The 21293-nt window shown below is 41.3% G+C and overlaps 1 long non-coding RNA gene across 4 annotated transcripts in view; it reads left to right on the plus strand.

Moving 5' to 3' along the window:
* The window catches only part of LOC115844886 (uncharacterized), a 38120-nt gene extending 19049 nt beyond the window's left edge, over positions 1 to 19071 (plus strand). For 2 of the 4 annotated variants that reach the window (XR_011377391.1, XR_009563619.2), the window contains exons 2-3: positions 1508 to 1624; positions 6474 to 6809. This is a non-coding gene — a long non-coding RNA (uncharacterized lncRNA). Of the gene's footprint in view, positions 1 to 1507; positions 1625 to 6473; positions 6810 to 17859 lie in introns of those variants that run through there. The other 2 variants (XR_011377392.1, XR_011377393.1) reach the window with 2 other exon arrangements.
* Positions 19072 to 21293: the final 2222 nt, after the last annotated feature.

The raw sequence follows: 21293 nt of genomic DNA on the forward strand, positions 1-21293 counted from the left end.
TTTGCATTAGGAGATAATCATACAGTTGAAAAATAATATACATAATAAGGTTAATCACAGGATTGTTTAAGTAACACACAGAGTGAGAATCTAAATATCCATTAGTGGAACATTGTGATATAGGCAAACAAATTGACATTGTTATATGTAAGTCAATATTGATCAACATGGAAAAATGTTTACAACATGTTAGGGGTAAGGAAAATTGATTCAGGAACAGCATATATGGAATGATTGCATCTTAATAAGATTCTTTCGTACTTTGTATGTATCTGTGCATAGAAGAATGTGAGGAAAGGTATTCACTAAAATAATAGCAGTAATCTTGGTGGGTGGGAGTGGGATTTGGGGTACATTTTATTGTTTCTGTATACTTTGTGTATTTTTTAAAATAAATGACCTTGTGTATTTCCGAAAAAAATGTAAACAAAGCTAATAGAGCTGTTTTATAAAAAGTTTTTTTCTACTCTAGAGCTGATTTTAGTCCACCCTGTGTCAAAGCAGCCCACGGTTGACTGACTCACCAGCTGAAATTCCAGGAAGAGGTATTGCGGGTTTACCTCTTGGCTCCCACAGGGGACGTTCGCTGTCCTTCTCGATGTTGTCATTCCTCTTCTCCATTGCCCCGCCACTGCCCTAATTGAGACTCTTTCGTGGTCACGTGGACCAGATAGCGGTTGCCCCCTAACTGGTCTCCCTGCCCTGTGACCCACAGCAGACTCCAAGCTCTCAGCCAGCCATCTCGAGCCTTCCACACACAGCCCCAGTTCTTGCCCTATCAACTTTTTCATTCTGTGCCCTAGAGAATGACCTTCCAGGAAAGCTACAGTACTTAAAACCTGTACTAATCCTTTGCTTCTTAGGAAATTGGTTTCTTTTAATTTAAGTAATGTGTATTTATGACTGGTAAACTCTTTGAAGGCAGGAAGTATTTCTTACGTTTTCTTGCATTATGCACTGAATCTATTTGTTTATTCATTCAGCAGATATTTGTTGAGCACCTGCTGTGTACATGACCCTGTGCTCGGTTCTTTTTTTTTGCGGTACGCGGGCCTCTCACTGTTGCGGCCTCTCCCGCTGCGGAGCACAGACTCCGGACGCTCAGGCTCAGCGGCCATGGCTCACGCGCACAGCTGCTCCGCGGCATGTGGGATCCTTCCGGACCAGGGCATGAACCCGTGTCCCCTGCACCGGCAGGCGGACTCTCAACCACTGCGCCACCAGGGAAGCCCTTTTTTTTTTTTTCTTTTTTTTCGTGTGCTAGGTTCTTGAACAGAGCAATGAACGCTCGGAAGCCACTGTGAAGGGCCTTTACTCATTTGAGATCTCTTGAGTGATAGTCTCCTTCCAAACTGCACACCTACCAGTAATATTTGCTCTGTCCCTTCAAGAAGGGAATGATTTGTAAGGAAGAGGGACCAGTAACTAACACTCGATTCGCTCTATTGTCAATAAGGACTAACAAAAGGGCTTTGAAAGGAAATAGTCTCTTCTCTTTGTCCTTCAGGAACCACAAACCCTAGACTCTATAGAAGGAAACCTTCATCAGATTTCTTGATGAACAAAGTCTATTGAACCAGGCAAGCTTCCTGCTGAAGAGACAGGACAGTCATAATGCTGAGAGGTGAGATTCTGAACGTTCCCAGACATTGTGAACTGTCAAATAGATCATTCTAGGATCCAATTTCCATTGTGAACTGCAGCAATTATGTAATATCATACCATATACTTCCCAAGTTTTTCATGGATATTAGAAACCATGAGGTTAAATCTAAGAATGCTAAGAGACTACTTTTTTAAAAAAATACAAAATATGAAGTTATTGTCATCAATAAGTTTGAAAAGTTCCATAAATATGAATAAGTAATCAAAGCTCTCAGTGGCTACATTAACGAAATGCACACATTTCAGTACTTACTCTAGGTGTTTTAGGGGGATTCTGGGCCAATAATTCCCCTCGCTTTGCCAGACGATAAATTAAGTAGTTACTTATTTTTATTGAGAAGTGAATGAAAGATTCAGAACTCTGAGAGACAAACATAATGCAAAGGGCTTTTTCAATAGAATCCCTTTTGCTATCTACTCAAGGTAACATTAAATAATAATCAGTAATGTTTTTCTTTTGTCCCAAAAGTCCAAATGCTTATAGTCTAACCCCTTTCTTATAACCAAGATGATTCTCAGTAGACATCCAATTATAACATTTCCTTTCTCATTTAGACACTGAAAGGTCAACTTTATTTTTTAATAGAAATATCCCAAAGTAGCAAGTATCCATAATTTTTCAAGACACAGAGCAAGACATAAAATTTTTGCAAAATGTCTTTTGCTTGCATTAATTCCTTTGTGGTAACATATTATCCTTTGGAAATGAGATATTGTGCACCGACAGCCCATATCATTCTCTTCTGGAGGTAGGTTCCAGATGATAGAAGGATTGTCACATGGTGTATAGCCAAGAGTTTTGGTCTATGGGAGTAGGATTTTTCAAAGGTACCTTTATCTTTTTTTTTTTCTTTCTATTGGGAAAAATGGCCATAAAGATGGCCATGCATTGTATTATTAAGGAGATAAGTATTGGTGTTATTTTAGAGACAAAGTTTAATAAAATAGACATTTCTCTAGATCACTTTCCTAACAATGTGGGTAGAAGCAGCCAGGGTGGGTCTGGTGGCTACGTGGAGTTAGGGATCCGGCTTCTTTGATCTTCTTACTACACTTAACATGCAGCTTCTACTTTGTGGGCCACCGTGACTGTTCTGGCTCCAGCCAGCACATCTGCATTTCAGCTGTTGGGAAGGGGAGAGATGGAAAGGGAGAGCTCACAGCTTTCTCTCAAGGGTATGGTCCCAAAGTTGCAAACCTCATTCTACTTACATCCCACTGGCCAGAACTTAGTCAAATGGCTACACCAAGCCACAAAGGGGGCTAAGAAATGTCAGCTTTACCTAGGTGGCCTTCTGACAAGCTAGAGACTCTGTTCACGTGTAAGAAGATGAGAATGGAAATGAGGGGACAACTGGCAGCCCCATCCCCATGTACAAACAAGGAGGGAGAATAAAGAATTGCAGAAGTTAAGAAAGAGGGAGAAAGAGAATGGGAGAAGGAAAAGGCAAAGGTTGTCTTGATAAACGTAGACTATATATGGTGTTTTCTTTTTTCTCTTGGTCAGTTGACTCTAGATGTCTGAATTTATTTCTTATCACTGCAGTTTGCAGTGCAATAAACCTCCGTTTATCTCTTCTCAGTAGCCCTTATTTACTCAACTCCATTCAAAGAATAAATACTTGTGGGTGCTTTCTGCAAACCTGAAACTGTGGTAGGTGTCAGACATACAGTGGAGAAAAAGAAAGATTAGTCCCTGCCTTCAAAGAATGATATGAAAGCGTGAGGTGGGGAAACAGATACTAATCAAGTAATTGAAAAATGATGAGTGATATAAAATGAGGGGTACAGGGAGCTATAGTGGCATAGAGGTGAGCACCCAGCTCACCTACGTTGGGGAGAGAATAATTTCTATTAAATGCCTTTCTGAATAAAACACCCACAGAAGCTTATTAAAAGGAGAAAATTATTTTTCTAGATTGGTTTGATCCCAAGAAGTTATACCAGAGGCTATAGAGTCAAGTCCATTTAACTGAATCTAATGAAACAACCATGTCTTCAGTATCTACTGTGTCTGAGGTACTGGGCCAGGAACTGCAGAGGCTACAAAAGAGAACGAGAATGGGTCTCACGTCTTAAGTAGCTCATGCTGTAGTGAAGGAGACAACAGTGCAACTCAAGGCATCGCGATCAAGAGCTACAGTAGAAATGTCCACAAGGCCTCGGGGGAAAGGGAGATGAATGCTAACTCTGTGTGGTCTCAGTCTTCATGGTGTCTTAGCTGAGCCTTGAATCCTGTGATTGCATAGAAGGGTCTTTTAGGAGGACACAGCTGGAACAAAAGGCACAAAATACAGGGTATGTTTAAGGACTGACTTTTAGTCCAGTGTAGCTGGTGGAGTGTTGGGGGGTAGAGGGGTGTCGTGTGACCCTAGGCATAGAAGTTAGGGCAGATGCGGGGAGGCCTTGATCACAGTGCTGAGAACTTTCTTCTGTAGGCCAGGGGGGTTTGATGATCAGTTCCTCTCTGCTTTTAGAAGCTAACCACAGAGAAGGGAAATCTGAAGCAGGAAAGGAGAGCTTTAAAATGTGGCTAGGGGACTTCTCTGGTGGTCCAGCGGTTAAGACTCTGTGCTTCCAATGCAGGAGGTGTGGGTTTGATCCCTGGTCGGGGAACTAAAATCCCACATGCCACAGGGTACAGCCAAAATTTTTTTTTTTAATTAAAATTAAAATGTGGCTAGACAGGATCAAAGAGAGAGGCCTTGATGAGGAGGCATGTTTAGGCTGAGCATCTGCCTGGATGTTTACAGGATGGGGAGGAGAAGCACAGAGGGGAAGAAAACTCTGAGGTTTTAAGCTTGGGTGATTGGGAGGGTGGTGCTGACATTTAGTGGTTTAGGGAAGAAAAGGATGAAAGAAGCACTGGCTAAACACTACTGGTTGTCTACCCGACGGCCATGTCTCTGTTCTTCACAGAGCCCAGTTTTGTCAAATGTCAATCATCCTCAGTCCCTTAGGAGTGTCCTAATTGGTGTAAGCCATCAGCTCAAGGAGACGCCCCTGCTGACTGTTACTGGTCCAGGGGTGGACATGGCACTTAATTGACCTTACCATATCGAGTGCATAGTCCATGTCTGGGAATGTACACTCCATGTTGTAGGAAGTGGACAGCAGAACCAGGTAGCTAAACACCCAGACTGAAAAGGGAAGCCCCACGGAACTGAAAAGATAAGATGATCATGGGGAGAGAAGAGTTCAGGAAATCAACCTCATCAAGTTGTTTATGAATCCCTGTGCTCACCCTTGGCCTGTACATGTATAGACATGGCCCTAAATAGATTGCCAAAGACTATGAGAACTGAAGTATGGGACAGGCCACCATGCTGGTCCCACACTGGTCACTGGATAGCACATACAGGGCACAGATCCCAATAGCCTGCAGAGACTCGGAAAACCGAACTGTCGTTAGAACTGCAACCCATAGAAGGCGGGTCAGAACTTGTGACCTGAACCCAACCAGATCGATTGCCTGCTAAGACAGAAATATCAAAATTCTCCATAGGATATAAACAAGAACCTGAGTCTCATTACACAACAATCAGAGTATCAAAGGTGCAATCCAAAATTACTCATCATACAAAGAACCAGGGAAATGTCAACTCACAGGGGACAAGATAAGTGACAGCAGCCAACAGATTTTGGAATTATCACTTTTAAGTAGCTATTAGAGAAATGCTCCAAGAAGTAAAGGTAAGCAGTCTTGACATGAATGGAAAGATAGAAAGTCTCAGCAAAGAAATAGAAGATATAAAAAGAACCAGATACAATATTGAACTAAAAAGATACAATAACCAAAATAAAAAGTCCCCAGATGGACTGAATAGCAGAATGGATATAACAGAAGAAAAAGTCAGTACATGCGAAGACAAATCAATGAAAATTATCCAATCTGAACAACAGAGAATAAAACAAAAGATTTGCTGACGGTAGGAAGAGCATAGCCCCCTCTCTCCTGTGGGAGCATACCAAAAGATCTAACATTCATGCCATTAGAGTCCCAGAAAGAGAGTAGAAGGAGGAAACTTCAGAAAAAATATTTGCAAGAATAATGAGTGAAAATTTCCCTAATTTTTTTTTTTTTTGGCCGCACCACGTGGCTTGTGGGATTTTAGTTCCCCGACCAGGGATTGAAGCCAGGCCCTCGGCAGTGGGAGCTTGGAGTCCGAACCACTGGGCCACCAGGGAATTCCCGAAAATTTCCCTAACTTTGGAAACAAGCCACAGAGATACAGGATAAGATTAAAGAACAAGGCAAACAAAATTTCATAGAAGACAACAAGGGATTGAAAAAATTTTGGACATATGAATGCCCAATACTACCCCTTACTTACTGTGAGACCTAGGGGAATTTTGCTTATGTTTCTGAGTCTCAGTTTCCTCATCTGTAAAATGGGTAGAGTAAGGCTTATCTAGAGTAAGTCTTATCTAAAATAAGGCTATCGTGAAGATTGAATTCAGTAATCTAAATAAAGCACTTAGCACAATTCCTGAATCACAAGAAGTGCTCAATAAATGATAGCTTTTAAAAATGGGGAAAGAGGGTGGTCAGCAAAGAAGCCAAGGATGATGAGGACTGAAAAGAGACCATAGCGTTTTGCACAAAGGAGATGATCATCTGAGATGATTTTGGTAGCATGGCCAGAGCAGGAGCCAGACTATTGTAAACTGAGGAGTAAATGAGGGCAGAGGGAGGAGGAGAAGTCAGCATAAACATTTTTTGACAAAGTTTGGTGATGAACAGAAGGTGAGAGCTAAAATACTTGCTTGAGAATGCAAAGCTGATGGAATATTCCTTCCTTTTTCAGATGGAGAATTTGATCGTGTTTTTTTAAGCTGAAGGGAAGGTGCCCAGGAGAGGAAGAGATTAATGGTTCAGGAGAAAAATGGGATGCCTGATGGCACAGGAAGTGATTGGATCAAACCCACAGTTGGTTTTTTTGTGTGTTTTTTCTTTTTTTGTGTGGACGTGTTTGTTGTTGCAATGGCTTAAAGCAGAGATAACAAGTCTATTACAAAAGAAAGTGCATGACTATCATGGTTTGCAGATGATATGTTTATCGTTCTAAAACAGAGATTCTCAGCCCTTTTCCACACATGGCCCTTGAAGAAAATGACAGTATCTATAAGATATATTGGAGTAAGCCATAGGGGATTTGCAGGCAATTATCTGTGGCTTGGTGAAAAAATTTTAGTGTGTTTTTATATTATATAATTATGGTAATAAAAATAAAACATAATGTATTACAAAAGATATTCAATATTGAATTTATATAAAACTTCCATGTAAAATATTCTCAGATTATTTACCTAGATACTTAGGTTTACTTCTCTGGATGTAACTTTAATATAAGATTATATGCCTAAATCTTTAATATGAGATTAATATAAGATTATATAAGGGGTCATCAGCATTTCTTGGTGTTGACTTTTTAATGATCATCTCTTGCTAGTCAACACGAATGAGAAACTTTGTTCATATAAATTGCTAATTTAAAATATTTAATTTAATTTAAAAAATTTATAATAGTTGCCAGGAAAATCTAACAGTTTTTTCATTCTTTTTTCTTTTTTTTTTAACATCTTTATTGGAGTATAATTGCTTTACAATGGTGTGTTAGTTTCTGCTTTATAGACAGATGTGATATTGCAATTTGTTGTGATGATGCAAGTAGATTTTTCAAAACAATATAGCTTTTTCATATCATGTACTTCAAAGTAGTGACGAAGCTCTAATGTGAGGAAAAGACAGGTGTTATTAGAGCAGTCACCTTGCAAGTAGCTTGAATGTCACTAAGAGAATCCATTGGCACAAATACGTGGCAGCATCTCCTGTGTCACGACCAAGATTCCAAGCTGCCACCTGTGAAGTGCCTGCCCTGAGCCCCCTTGGGCTGTGATCTGGGCACCATGGGCACCTGGTACCCAAACCCCTCCAGCAGTTCCATGGTCCTAGGGCCACAAGGCAGAGATGTGCTCTGCAGCTGGCACAGAGGGGGCATCCTGGCTGGAGGGCACCCTTGAGCTTGTTTAACAGGTTGCCGCAAAGCGAGGTGTGCGGGATGTGGCCGGTTCTGCTCATTGCTAATAGTGATCTCACACAATCAGAGCTCCTCTGCTTAGGGCTCTCTCTCGAGCCTCCAAGGAGCTTCTTGAATGTAGGTGATTAGTTACAAGTGGCCGCACCAGACCCTCCCTGACTGCTGGGCAGTCAGTGTCTTATAGAGCACCCGAGTCCCCCTCTCGGCACAGCAGTGGACCGCATGCAGCGTACCAACTGGAAAGCTCCCGTCTGGAAAGCCAAAGGAAGAAAGTATTGACATGAATAAAAGAGTGAGAAGAATGACTTAATATATGAAAGATACATGCATATATGTTAAGATAAGTATCTGAAAATTACCGGATTTTCTATTTACTAACTATAATGAGTGAGGAAACATAACAGAAAAAAAGATTGCACTCCCAATAGCAACAAAAGAGATGAAATACCTAGGAATACCTTAACAAGAAATATGAGAGATTTATATGAATAAATGACAAGATTTTACTACAAATTATAAAAGAAGACTTCTGTAAATAGAACCATACCGTGTTCTTGGATGGGAGAACTGAATATTATAAAGATGTCAATTTCCTACCAAATTAATTTATAGTTATAACTCCAATCAAAATCCCAATAGAGTTATTTCTGGAATATGACAAAATCATTCTAAAGTGCAGCTAGAGGACAACCAGCAAAAGTAACTAATACATTTTTTAAAATAAATTTATTTATTTTATTTATCTATGTTTGGCTGTGTTTGGCTGTGTTGCTGTGTGTGGGCTTTTCTCTAGTTGCAGCGAGCAGGGACTACTCTTCGTTGCAATGAGCGTGCTTCTCGTTGCGGTGGCTTCTCTTGTTGGGGAGCGCGGGCTCTAGGTGCGCGGGCTCAGTAGTTGTGGTGCGTGGGCAACTAATACATTTTGAGAAAAAAAAAAATGTGGATGGTGGAGAGGGATTAGTTTTCCCAGAAAGTAAAAGACAACAGAAAGGAACAATAATGTTTTCAGTTTATTTCTACTGCTAGTATAGTTTAGGGAAACAGAATAGATAGGCCAGAAATAGCCCATAGACTATATATGATGATGATAAATATGGTACACAGCACAGGACGGAAGTGGGGGATTCTCCAATGAATGGTCCTAGATATTTATTGGTGGGGGTAGGAGGAAGGATTGGAGGGAAAGTGTAGCTAAGTGTGTGTTTCTGTGCACAAGTCTTCAACTAGAGTCCCACATCCCACTTCTCTCCCAAGCCCTCACTTTCTATTCCCTAGGGTAGGAGGAGGAAAACACCTCACTGATGAGTTTAGAAGAAATAGAGTGTGAGTGGCTCAGACCCGTCCTCTCTTGGATCTGCTGGGCTGCAGAGAAGCTGAGTGCTGTTCTGCCCTCTGCTCTGTGGCCCCTTATTGAGGAAGTTCCTGTTTCTGCCCTTTGGGGATTCACTGTGGTCTAGCAGGGCCTGGGTGCGGGTGGCCCAGACAGCTTAATCCAGGGGTGAGGTGTATTAACAGACTATTTTGGCGGTTTAATCTTAAATTACATATTCTAATTAGCTTTATCCAGAAATAAAGGAGACCACATCGGCCTGCATTGTCTTTTTCTCTTAATTGGTTTCTAACTCATGAAGGGGAAAGGATATTATTTGTTGGTCCAGTTAAAACTCCAAAACTGGACCAAGTGGTTGGCTAGTTGGGGAAAAAATTTATATCATAATGCATGCCAGTATATGAAGAATAACTTTTATAAATGTCAAACTATTAAAAATTAAAACTGGAAGACAATTTCAAATTTCTGGATCAGAGAAGACTCTCCAAGGTTAAAAACAAATGCAAAGACCCCAAAGGCAAAGATACATAGCTCTAACAAGATTTAAAAACAGTGTGTACATATAAAGAAGCAAAAGAGAACAAAAAGAATAAAACGACAATTATCAAGCTGGAAAATTATTTCTAGTAAACATTACACAAAATTACTGCCATAAATTTCTCAAGTAAACAGATAAAATGACCAAGAACATGAATACCTCAACAGATGAATGGGGAAAAATATTTAATAGACAATTCACAAAAAGAAAAGTACATATAGTTAATGAATATGTGAAAAATGTCATATTCACAAATGTCCAAAGAGATGCAGTTAAAATGAAACATTCTGTGTCTATCCAGTTGGAAAAAAATGATAAAACAAGAATGCTAGTACTGGTGAGGGTATAATGAAATGATCACCGTGACTGGTAGGAACATAAATCAGTACGATTTTTCTGAAAAGAAATTTGGCAACATTTATCATGAGTCTTAAAATGCTTATACCTTTTGACTCCAATAAATCTAGGAATCTACCATAAGGAATTTGCAGAAATGCAAAATAAAGATTTATGTGCCTAGGTTTTTATGATAAAATAAATGGAATAATATGTGTATGTCCAACACTAGTAAAGGCAAGTACATTATCATAGAATATGACATGGCCATCAAAATTAAGCTACAAAAAGCTTTAAAATCATCTAAGAACATTAAAAAAATCAACAACAACAAACTTATAACCCTCTCTGTTAAAACAAAATGACCTAAGGCAGCTTGTGAGTAGATTTAAAGTTCAGCAAGATTGCCTAGGTTAGAAGTAGGTGAGGGAAAGAGGCCAACAAGAATAGAGAAAAAATAAGAGCTGGAAAGAACCTGTTACAAAAATGAAAACAATTGCTCAAGTCTGAACATTGGCTATGGTTGGGCCACAAATCTGACTCTTTGCAAATTCGAAAAGGAAAGATGTCTTAGAACATCACAGTGTGGAATTTGCTAGGGAAGCAACGTGAGATACATACAAAGATTGTTAGGCACGATTAAAGGCACATACGAGGTTCAGCAATATGATTTTTGTGGTGGATCCACTTGGCAGACATCTGTGATTTTCTCCAGCAGCTCTCAGCAGCCTGAAAATAGCAGAAGCCACAGCATCAGAGGCTGAGAAAATGGGTGTTGGGTAAATTCAAGTTTGGAAATCGACACAATGAAGGTGGGAGAAAACCAGGGTGGTAAAAGTATCTAGGGTGCTGCTTTGAGCAATCACTTATTCTCTCAGCAAGACTTACACTTTTTGACACAGACTGTGTACCAGGCACTGTCCTAGTTATTCTTGGATACATCAGTGAACAATAACTAAGATCCCTAAATGTGAGAGTGGGGTGGGGAGGGAACACAGCATAAGGGATAATCACAATAATGTGTGTAATGAGGAACAAAAGAAATGATTGTGCAGGGTGGAGGGAATTGGGAGTGTGGACCAGGAGTGGGTGAGGATGTGTGGCTGGGCAGTGAGACTTCAAGGAAGTGAGTCAGGAAGATACCTGGACCACCGGGATCTAGAACGGGCAGTGAAGGAGGAGAGGTGACGCAAGGACCTGGGTCTTAGATGGGGAGAGTGAGAGGGTCTGGGCACAGTTCGTGCGGGAAAGAAAGAGCAATCAGGAAGCTGTCCCAAGAGTGGGGAATTCCTGAGCTTGGAAACTTAGAGATTCACAACTTTTATCTTAAACTCACTCCCTTTCCTCACAGAACTATTTTAAGATTTTCCAGTTACACATGTCCCCAGAGGTGCAGCCTTTTCCCTGCCTTGATTTCAGAGCAAGTGCTGTGTGGGCAGAGTGAAAATTAGGATTTTATAGGAGAAAACGCCTTGATAAAAAAATTTTTTAAAGGACTGAGTGACTCACACCTTCCAAAGTGCCTTCTTTAGAGGTTTCAAAATAAAGGTAGGATTGTAGGGCACACAATTGTACAAACAAGCTGATCACAACTTTGTCAGATAACAGCACTGTCCAAAATCATATGCATAGAAAGAAAAGAAAAGGAGGATGGAAGAAAACACCAAAATATCCAGTGGCTGGCTGTCTTTGGGGTGGGACTACCTAAGCTCTTTTCTTCCTTTGTTTCTTCTTGTTTTACTTTTATAATGGTTGAAGAATCTTTTACTTAAACATAGGCTAGGTTTTTTCCCCTCAGTTTTAAACATAGACCTGCTAGAAAGGAAGAGAATGCAATGGACAAAGGATACAGGAGATAACTAACCTAGGAAATAAAGATAGTAAAGGTAGTATGAAAAGATAGGCTACATCACTAGGAACCACAGAAATGAAAATTGAGCCTTTTAAAATTTATTTTTTTTTGCTCATTACATTGGCAATTAAAAAAAAGATTCATCAGGTGGAACTGGAAAAAAACAGAGGCAAAGAAATCATCGAGGAAATGGTTCAACAAAATTTCCTAGAACTAAAGGAAATAAAGCTGACTGAGTGACCATCAACATAGATGAAAATAGACTCAAGTCAACACATAGTCTCAAGACATTTCACAGCACGGAGGACACGGGTAAGATCTTACAAGTTTCTACAGGGGAAAGAAAACAGCCTGTGCAAAAGAGAGTCATGAATCAGAATAGTTCTGGATTTTTCAACAGCAAAACTGGGAACTAAAAGAAAGTAGAGAAATGTCCCCCAAAATATCAGAAGCAAAATGATTTCCAGCCTGTAATTTTATACCCACCAAACTATCAATCAAATGAAGATAAGACAGAGACATTGTCAAGATCTCATAAATTTACCTCTGATCCACTCCTTTTTAGGGAGGTGACTGGAGGGTGTGCACCACAAAAACTAAGGAGCAAACCAAGAAAGAAAACTGCTGAAAGAAGAGACAGGGGAAAGAGAACATCTAGGTTGATGTTAAAGAAAGATCCCCAAATGGCAGCCAGCCCAGATCAGAACAAGTCAGAAGTTTCCAAAAGAAAATTCCTCAGGAATATGATTTGATAGATAGCCAATGTCTCCAAACATCTTGAGAGGAATTTAGAGGATTAATGGAGAATTTGCAGTCAAATTGCTAGGAAGTACATTGAAAAATAAGCAAATAAAAATAGGTAATTGTTAATTCTAGGGGATACACAAAGTTGTAGAGGAAAGGGAATATAAATCATAGTACAACTTCTGACTCAGTTTGAATAAAGTCCAAATAGTCATCAGAATGTAAACACTGACTATCTCTCTAATCAAAGTTGTGATGTGACTCTGATGGGAGGATGGGGGACTAGGAAGGGGCATTATATGGTGCGGAGAAGAAAGCTAAATCCTTTTCTTTCATAGAAAAAAGTTTAAAAAAGGATGCATAGGGCTTCCCTGGTGGCTCAGTGGTTGGGAGTCCGCCTGCCGATGCAGGGGACGCGGGTTTGTGCCCCGGTCCGAGAGGATCCCGCGTGCCGCGGAGCGGCTGGGCCTGTGGGCCGTGGCCGCTGGGCCTGCGCGTCCGGAGCCTGTGCTCCGCAGCGGGAGGGGCCACAGCCGTGAGAGGCCCGCGTACCGCAAAAAAAAAAAAAAAAAAAAAAGCCTAAGCCAGACACCTCTTCTCCCTTCGGACACTCTTAGGCCTGGTTGGGAAGTTATGAGAAAGGCAGACAGCCTGAGGATAAAGGTGACACACTGGAAATAGCAGAATGGAAAGATAGAATCTGGGTCCTTGGTGATCTAGCACTGAATTAACCAATCCTGGAATCTACGGAGATCGACTTGGTGTGCAAAGACCTCAGTGATGACGCTGTGAACATCAGTGGCTTCCATATTCAAGTTCTTGGTACAGCTAACCCCACAAGGTGGCACATCCATTGAAGATTCTCTAAAACACTCTAAAAGCAAAGAAGAAGTCAGTATTAATGATAAGATACATTATTATTAAACATTAACAATGTGTTATGTCCTTCAGGCTACCTGAAGATTGATAGCCCTTTCAGACTATGAATTTTACTGCCTCTGGTCTTAAATCTTTGCACACACAGAATTATTGAAAGAAGAAAATGACTTTACCTAAAATGGGCTCTAATATTTTATAGAAGTTTATGCTTTTAAGATATAATTTCAACACATGACAAGTTACTGTTCTAAAGAAACACTATTATGTGCTAGCTACTTCAGAAATGTTAAACTAAAGAAACGAGTAAGATTATGATAATTTCTACAAGGACTTTCAAATATATAGAATTACAAAAAAAAAAAGTATCCTTAACAGGACAAAAATAAATAAAAATAAAGACAATGATAGGTAGAATTTTTAAAAACTCATGAAACTCACTTTTAAAATAAACATATTATAGGGCTTCCCAGGTGGCGCAGTGGTTGAGAGTCCGCCTGCCGATGCAGGGGACACGGGTTCGTGCCCCAGTCCGGGAAGATCCCACATGCCACGGAGCGGCTGGGCCCGTGAGCCATGGCCTCTGAGCCTGCGCGTCCGAAGCCTGTGCTCTGCAACGGGAGAGGCCACAACAGTGAGAGGCCCGTGTACCGCAAAAAAAATAAATAAATAAAAAATAAACATATTATAATCACAGTGTTGGAATTAATGTTATCAGTATGTTTGCTGGTATTGCTGGAGATTCAAGGAAACTGATTCAATCTCTAACCATTTATCTCAAGTAGCCAAAAAAAGAAATTCACCTATAAGCTAATATATGATGACGATTGCTTATAATTTTTAAGTTCTCTGGATGTGCTAGGCATTATAGTCAGTACTTTATGTGCATATTTTCATTTAATTTTTACAGTTACCTTAGGAAGGGAGGTATTGTTATTATTCCCATTTGGCTTGAGAACAGTATAGTTCAGGGAAGTAGGATCTGAGCCTGGATATGTTTGGGTCCAGAGCCTGGGCTTTTGGATCCAAAGCCTGGGCTTTAACTGCTGTGCTGTATGCACTCTCATTAAAGGTGAAGAAATCTGGTATCAGATATGAGAATGATGTCTCAACCATTTCTATACTAGACATTCAGTGTAGGTATGTTAATGGGGCCCAAGTGCTCTCTGAATGCAGGTACACACACCTGGTATTTCTCCCAGCTCCGATCTCTCTTTATGCTCAGACGTACTTGACCCTGGACTGGCTGCGCCATGTAAATACTGCTTTCCTATTTGTGTGGGGTTTTAGTATTCTATCTGTAGGTCTTCCACTTAGCATATGGTGATGTCTGGTTTTGACTGCATGCTCCCATCGACCAAGGAGCATGTCTGTCTCGCCTGCTTGTTACAGAGTTCCATCCCAGTCCTAAGTTCTGCCCATCATTCACGCAAACTGCAAGTAGGAAAAATGAGTGGGCAGGAGGGGTTCAGAGGGGGAGGCAATGATCAAACCACACACACACAAAGAGGGGAGCCATCTGAGCCAAGTGTAAAGGGGAGCATGGGCCCTCTTGGCACCAAACAGAGAATCACAGTCTGATTCTCCTGATCTGGCCACCATTGGCCTGCCACCCTCCAAAGAGATTTCATTTGCTTGCCAAGGAATTGGTCCAAAATGGCTTGTGAAAAATGTCCCAGCAGGCTCTTGACAAACCCTGAAATGAGATGGGAAAGTGTTAAACAGGATTGGATTGTCAATAAATGATATGTAAGAACATCAGCTTAAAAAGCTTTTATGAAAAAATAAAAAAGCTTTTATGTCTGTCTCAACTATTCAATCTCTGACAGTTCAGAAGTGCATCTTCCCTGCCCTGGTGTTAATAAACACTGACATTTGAAGTGAAGCGAGCTGTTTCAATATCCTTTGGAAATGGAAATGGAGGTGTTGAGAGTGTGCAGATGAACTCAGCTGTTTTTAGTTGTTTCCAGCAGGAAGTTGTTCCAAATAACCACGATATTACCAGAAATAGGAGGCGTTGGAAGTTTCTTTACATGGAGTGAGGATTCCAGAGGGAATGATCAGAAGTTTTCTTAGGAAAAAAACATCATAATCGCAGGAGATGGAGAAAGATATTCTAAGGAATACAGAATTAAGAATATGCGAGATACCAGAAACTGAGAGAGGCTTGCCTTTTGGACTATGGTTTAGGGATATAAAGAATTATGGGATGAACTGGCCTCTAGTTTCCAGAGAGTAAAGGCAAAGACCCCAGTGACATCAGTCCAATAACTGGTCGTACTTAGAGACTGGGGCTATGGGCATCACCTTTGCTGGAAATACAGCAAAGCTGTGAAGAATCCATTGTTCTGGTGATCCTGGAGACTCCTCTTCCTGGAAGGTTGGGAAGGGTACTGTTTCGTTCCAAGAATGCTCACCTCTTGAAAAATTAGCAGTGGTGCTCAGTGGCTTGGAATCCTCTGTGCGTTCATTGTAATTTGGGATGCTGTCTATGGTAGGAATTATTCATTTTATAATTTTAAGTAGTTATAGAAGTTTAGAGTTGTTGCTATGTTTTATGGCACATCATTTGTGGCCCCTGTGATGTATGAAATGAGGAAATCCGGACAGAAGACAACCCCAATTATGAACTTTCCTATGGGAAAATAGACCATGTTTCTTAATGTTGTAATTACAGGTATATTCACATATGTACAGAAAAAAAATTCCTAAGACATCAAATATTGACAGTGAATTTTTAATTCTTCATTCAGATGTTTCTTTGATTTCTGAAATGTATATAATAAGCATATATTATTTTATAATAAAAAATAACAGGTTATTTTGGAACAGAAACACAGTACTGTCTACTCCACAGCTGAATCGGAACAATCCCCAAATCCTCTGTAATGGGGGATAAGAATGCAGTTACACCATAATTTAAAAATAGGAAATACTGAAGAGTAAGTACTGGGCATATACGAGAAGGTGTCTTCAGTTCTCAGGTGTTGGAAATAAGGTCAAAAGCCAGTTAGTTGTTCACAGGGAAATGTGGCTGCTGTCTTTCTACAGGAATTCTGTTAGTCTAGGATTCATCACGCATTAGTTTGAAGCCACCCCAGGACTGTGTATGAAATCCAGAAAGAACTGTGATGGCTTCACTCAGTCCATCTGGAAGATTCTCCTAGACAGGAGCCCTGACCTGGTCTCCGTACTGAAAGCCTAGGACACACACACACACACACACACACAGAAAGAGAGAGAGAGAGAGAGGGCGCATAACTTGCTTCTTGATCAGTCTTGCTTTATAGCTGCACTTGAAGGAAACATCTGTTTGTCAGGTAAAGGGTAAATATGTTAAATACTCATGGGTCAGACCCTATCACTGCTTTTGGATCAGCTTTTGGAAGTGAAAATTTCAAAGTCCCATTCGGCAAGATAGAGGGTCCCACTTTGGTTCCCTCCAGCAATTCAGTGAACAGCAGTTATGTCAGGACCTTTGTCGTAGAAAGACTTTGCTAGACCTTTGCTTTGACTTGGCTCTGTATCATCCCAATGACTCTGGGAAAATCTACTACTGACATCTGGTCACTTGCCTTCCAGATAACCCCCAATAATTCCTTCCTCTTCCTATTTATACTCTTGTGTAGTCCCCTCTCACCCTGTATGAGGTAAATAAATGGGAACAAGTATTTTTATTTATATTGTATATACAAGAAACTGAGATTCAAAGGAGTTAAGTAACTTGATTAGTATAATGGGCTATAGGGACAAGAATTTTGTGTCACCTGATATCAAATCCAAGACTTTGTTCACCTTCTCATGATGCTGTTCCTTGGAAGGAGAGGAAATGAAATGAGTGAAATCAGTTATTTTCCATTTATTCAAATAGTTTGCTCACAGGGTTAAACAGTGCCCTCACACCCAGAGGCAATGTACAAACACATATATACCCTGCAAAATTCTTTTCAGTTAAATACATTAATAAATGATGAGTAACATCAAGAGGCATGTGTACCCCCCTTTCCTCCTCTCAACCCCCCCCCTCTTCTGTTGGTGCAGAGATAGATTTACATAACATCCTGGTTGCCATGGCTGATATTGTCCTCTGTTAGTTAACTCTTAAAGGAAGGAGTCGTGTAAAAGCCTGTAAATGACCGCATGAATTATGCATAAGGGCTCGACTCAAGTCATGCATATAAAATGGGCATTAAGAACACAACCTTGACTCTCTTATTCTTTTATAAAGGGTTCCCACACAGGGCTTCCTAGCCTGGTCTGAAGCTCTCTCGTAGAATGAAATGGAGTTTGATTTATTGGTTTGAACTAATTTACAAAATGGAGACCAGTAACCAAGAAAATCAAGTTATATAAACACAGTTGGCATCTGGTAAATGATAATAATATGCTTTTTAAAGTTTCTGTGTACCTTGTAGAACATTATATAATACTCTGTGCACACAGTGAGTGATGAAATCTGATCCTTTCTTCTGCCCAGCCAAGAAGAACCAGTGAATGATATGCTGAAAAGCTCAGAAGGTACCAGAGGAGATTCATATTCAAGTCCCATCTCGTGTTCTCCAAACTGATCCTCGATGATGCCTTTCGAGATCAAACTGAGTCTCCGTGAAATCATCTTACACCAGAGGGACAGACCATTGCTACTGTAGGAAGATGGCGATGCAGGGGTATCCCCTGCTCTTTACCACGGCAGCCAACCTCCTTTCCACATCAGCTGTCCAAGACCCAGTCCAGTTAGTTCAAACCCATCTTCTCACCAAATTCCTAGGCTCCTAAAGATTCATGGACACCTCAACAGCGGTGTCTGGTCTGTCCTTTTGTCTGAGACTCTAACTGAACTCTAGTATGGCCTGTTGGAAAAAAGCATCCCTATATGGTTTGATTGAATCTTATTTGGGAGAATTTGTTTTTGTTTTTCAACCACACACAAGTACAGCTTGTTGATGCTTTCCAATGGGCAATGGAAAAGTCAAGATTTGGGTCAGCTGGCATGCATGCTAGTCCAAGCCATGGCCATCCCCGCCAGGCTTCTGGCCACTGATGTGGTCTCCCTGCCCCCGCTGCTCACTCCACACAGCACCTGAAATCACTGATGGCTTCTCATCACACGTAGATAAAGTCCAAGCCCCTAACCCCGGCCTACGAGGCCTCCATGATGTGGCCCTGCCTGGCTTTCCTAACTAATTTTGTACCACCCTCCCCTTGCCCATCACTTTCCAGCCCTCGTTTCCTTTCGGTTTTTTGAACATATTAAGCTTACTTCTACCTTCAGTCTTGTTCTTTTTTGCTTGGAATGACCCCAACGCCCTCTCATTGCCTTTCCAACTCCTTCTTGTCATTTCCATTTCTTATTAAAAATCACTTCTCGCAAAAATCCTTCCCTGACCACCCAATCTGAATCAGTAGCTCGAGCACATAACTTGGTTTTACTTTCATCTTATTACTTCCTGATAGTTCCTTGTTTATTCAATCTGTTTTACTGTCTGGCTTTCCCCTACCAAACTGTAAGCTCCAAAGGCAGGAACCTTATACGTAGAACACTGGCTGGTACTAACAGGCACTCAATGTTTGTTGAATGAGGAAATGAATGAATAAATGCCTTTGCTTTCATTGGGATCAGTCATTTTAGAAAAATATGTTGGTTTCTTTCCATCTGAATTGATTCAGTCATTTTGTAAAAACAAATCTTTCCCAGTTAAAATCAATTCATAGTTTAATAAAAATTTGCTATGTGAGCCAACTCAAGTTTCTGTAAGTTAGTGAGCTATACCCTTCATATATACAATTCAGATCTGTGAGTCAGACACCTGAAAACGTCATTTGAGTTACAATCACTAGTCCTGAGACTGCCTTACTTTGCCTTTTTTCTGGGCTTCAAGGACCCAACACAAGTCCTATGTTTTCTTTACGTTTCTTTGACCAACAGAATTGCTCTTCTCCTTAGCTCCCCCCTCCTTTTATGGCACTGAGTATTCCACTCAGCAGCCCTTGGGGAGAGGTGGCTATTAGATAATCTCTGCTCTACTGGGGGGAATTTGCATGTGGTTGTTAACTCTTTGAAGGCAGCATAGGAATCTGTGTCCCTTTATTTCTCCTGGGCTTCTGTCTTGGACCCTTTCACGCTGTGTTTGTCCTGTGGATATTCTGTTGACCTGCAGACCCAACTCCAGTGGCTTTTTCTCCAGTTTTGTTTATTTTTAAATGAGTGTCAACTCTTAGCAGTGGTGGGGTCCCAGGAGAGTGTGCCTCTAATTTTGGCCATGATCAGTGGCAGTGGGCAGGGCAGAGTTCAAAGCAGGGGCTCTTTCCAAGATGCTGAAATAGTAGAGTGTTTCCCCTTTTCCTTGTGGTTGAGATCCCGTGAAGTCATTCTTAGCCAGAAATGGGTTCTAAAAAGGCAACAACTAGATCCCTTTATCTCCCATAATAGCTTTTCCCAAAAAAGGGAGATCTTTCCAGCTGAGATAAAGCCTAATTTTAGTTGATGCTGCTGGGCATCAGCTGGGCATCCTGGACCATGACAGTCCCCCCTCCATGGCCAGGGACCCATTAGCATCCATTGCAGATAAATGATGATGCATGAGCAACCGACTCCAGACATCTTCCCCTGGAAAGGGGTTTGAATCTTGGAAGAAATCATGTCCTTAGTGTAAAGACATGGTGAAAAAAATCTTGCTTTTCTTCACAGCAGACAAACCCTTCCCCTCGCCAAACTGTTACTCCTAGGTGATTCTTTTGCTAAGACACTTGGCATGAGGGTGGGACATTGGAGTTACAATCTTAGGTCCTGGGACCGAGGAAGGTACATTCCAATGACTGAAAAGTGCAAGGAAAATTCCTGCCCCCAATTCTCTCTCACTGGCAAGGAGTTTCTTCTTCCCCACAAATCAATTCTTTTGTGTTGAAAGCTTTTCTGCTTTTCAGTACTTTTATTAAAACATAACTCTCCCTGACAGAGATGGACTCTAAGACACTCATCAGGGGGTGGGTTATGGACCCTCAGGCACACCGCTATAATACACTGTTACAATACGCGTAACCTTGTTATAATAATGTAACGATCCTATAGTGTAGAGTTTACCACATTGCTTTATTCTTGATTGTCACCCCACCAAGTAGACAGGGACCCTAGAGAGCAGACAATTTATCATACCCATCTTTTCACCTTCAGGGTCATGATGGGTCCTTAAGAAATATTTCTGAATGAATGACCGACATTGCTAGATGCTTCCAAGTCTAGAAGACAGCTGAGCCGAGGAATAAAACACAGATGCTGGTCCAAGAGTAGTGGGGAGGGGGGTCTCCACAAAGAAAGGGAAGAGGATCCCAAGACTTCTGAATCCTTCACTCTTAGTGACACCCAACACATGGTGACAAGGAAAGCTGCTTCAGTGGGGAGAAAGTGAAAGTTCTCGGGAGATGCCATGTACATTTCTGAAACACTTTCTCTGTCCTACTGACAAGCCAAGGCCCCTCCTTCTGTGACTGTGACGACTGAGCGAAGCCATTTCATCTCCTCACTCATCCGTAACATTCTTCCCTTGCTATAGCATTTGGAGTGTGAATTCTAAAGATAACCCTGGGAACTGCTCCTTCACGAAACCGAGGGAGTTACTGCGGGCTTCAGGGTGGGCTGTGACCGAGATGATGGCAGCTTGATTTTCTGAGGTCACATCTCCCCCTGAAAGGAGAAAGCAGCGTTGCTCTACTGACCACAGGCTGGGGGCTGAGGCGTGGCGTGGCTGCACGGCTGCGGGACGGTCCGCGCTGCGCGTACGGTGATAGACGGGCGGTGATAGACTGGCGGGTCCGATACTGCGCAGCCCCCCTGCTGCTTTCCACACATAGTGAGGCAGGATCCTGGGGGCTTGACCGGATGTACCATTCCCTAAAGCAGAGGGCAGTCAGCTC

This window comes from Globicephala melas, chromosome 4, assembly GCF_963455315.2.
Source record: "Globicephala melas chromosome 4, mGloMel1.2, whole genome shotgun sequence".
NCBI lineage: Eukaryota > Metazoa > Chordata > Mammalia > Artiodactyla > Delphinidae > Globicephala > Globicephala melas.